The sequence below is a fragment of the Macadamia integrifolia genome, unplaced genomic scaffold (genome assembly GCF_013358625.1).
Source record: "Macadamia integrifolia cultivar HAES 741 unplaced genomic scaffold, SCU_Mint_v3 scaffold1606, whole genome shotgun sequence".
Taxonomy (NCBI): domain Eukaryota; kingdom Viridiplantae; phylum Streptophyta; class Magnoliopsida; order Proteales; family Proteaceae; genus Macadamia; species Macadamia integrifolia.
The window spans coordinates 45,046-47,157 of NW_024868276.1; the positions used below are offsets into that span (position 1 = coordinate 45,046).

The window sequence follows — 2,112 nt, forward strand, 5'->3', positions numbered from 1 at the left end:
GGGGGGGGGGGGACTCATTGTTCTACTATAACTGTAACCGATGGAAGCTCTGATATGGTAAATAAGAAGGCAAGATGGAAAGTAGTGGTAGAAAATTCTAATGCTGCTTATCTAAACGTGTTAATCACCATTAGAAGCTGAGTTTCATAGAGTATTAGTATTAACAGCACTACACGCGGCTCGGAATGTAGATCCTAAAGACAATCTTATTGCTACCGATAGCTTAGAATCAGCTAATTTACTCACAATGGTTGATTATAATGGATGGCCTTTAAATATTTTTCACTTTGTTCAAGGCATTAAATTCCTTCTGTGAACTGGAAGGTTATGATGTTTGTTACATTCCAAGGGATCTAATCTTTCCAACACATATTTTGGCTTTTAAAAAAGCAAGATTAGAGTCCCTTAACTTGGTAACTTCTCTAGATCTGAATTTTTTTATCCTTTTAATGTATCAGCACTTATAGAAGAAAAAAAAAATTAAGTACAAATCCACCCCCAAAATAAAAAGTTAAAAGGGAGAGAGAGGAAAAAGTAGATTTCAGTCTTTGTAAGGAAGAACTAGATTCAAAGTTCCTAAGAGAGAGATGATGGAAAAAGAAAAAAAAAGCATAAAAGCATTTGGGATAATAAAGAAAGGAAAGCAGAAAAAAGCACAAAAGCATTTGATATAAGAAAGGAGGGGGTGGGAAGAGAGGGAGGGGAGGGGACTGATTTATCTCTCCTTCTCCTTTTGCTTAGGAAGAGATATTTTAAAGAGTTGGAAGGTAGGAAGAGAGCATAAGCTATGTTCTTCTAAGTTTTATTTTCTTATTTGTTTGTAAATTCCAGCTGCTTGGTTTCTCTGATTACTAGACAAAGATGTTACATTTGAACTAAGCAATTATCATTTTTCAGATTGAAGAGGTCTAATCTCAATATCTATTTTTTCTGTTCTATTCTCTGTTTAGTAGGGCTGTAAAGGGGTCAGATATGAAGCTGATATGTCTATATGTCTATATATATATATATATATATATATGTATGTATGTGATATTTGCCCCAGTTAACCAAATATGTGTTTTAAGGCATCCCCAACAAACTCTTCTTTAAAATCTTTTGCTGTGACAATTTAGAGCAAATATATCTCAAACTCTTCTTGCAAACCCTTATTAATTTTGCTACTATACTATTCATGCAACAAGAGCAGCTAGCAGCCATGACCACACAAAGGGTCTTCTTCCTTTGTGGGCAAGATCATAGAGACCAGTCACTGACAAGGCTTCTGTTGTTATGATAATTAAATAGGTAGATTCACTATTATCTCCTCTCCTCTGCTACTTCAATTATCATTCAGCAAGCAAGAACTATGACAAGACAAAGGGTACGTTTCGTGGGCAACAGCATAGGTTCCAAAGTCACTGATAAGGCTTATGTTGTCAAAGATTGGGTGAGTAACATCAGCTTAAGGTACAATGGAGACCGCATCGTTGGCTTAGACTGCAAATGGAAGGCAAACACATGTAAAGAAATGAACAACAAACCTGCTACCTTGCAGCTTTGTGTCAATAACAAGTGTATCATACTCCAACTTTTCTACATGGAGAACATTCCCGAGTCCTTGAAGGATTTCCTTAATGATCCTACTTTCACCTTATTAACACATATAGAATCGACCCCCTATTGGAAACACAATATCTCATGGATCTCCTATCTTTAGGAACCTAAATCATATATTCTCTGTGTCCCTTATCCTTGGAATGGATCTCTTGTAATCCAATATTCCATATATGTATAGTTGGCTAGGGTTACACAGTCACTGTGTATATATATTTATATTCTCAGAATCAATACAATATACTGAAAATCATAACATTCCAAGTCTTTACATGGTATCAGACCTCTCTTGCCACCCCTTTGTCTCTCTCTCTATCTCTTTAATGGCCTCAGACTTGCCTCCACCCACCACTGTCGCCACCCCTGTCACCCAGCTGCAGGCAACCTCTTCTTCATTCCCTCAACCTTCCATTGGGTCTGCTCATCACTTTCTCTCCCTGCATCTTACCTCCAAGAACTGTATTCTATGACGTGCTCAGCTCACACCATTCCTTCGCGGCCAGCATCTTCTGCGTT

The 2,112-nt window shown here is 37.4% G+C and overlaps 1 long non-coding RNA gene across 1 annotated transcript; it reads left to right on the forward strand.

Moving 5' to 3' along the window:
* The first annotated feature begins 706 nt into the window (after positions 1–706).
* LOC122064309 lies at positions 707–1,860 on the forward strand. Its single transcript, XR_006135649.1, has 2 exons — positions 707–767; positions 1,288–1,860. It is a non-coding gene; the product is annotated as an uncharacterized LOC122064309 (long non-coding RNA).
* The last annotated feature ends 252 nt before the right edge of the window (positions 1,861–2,112 follow it).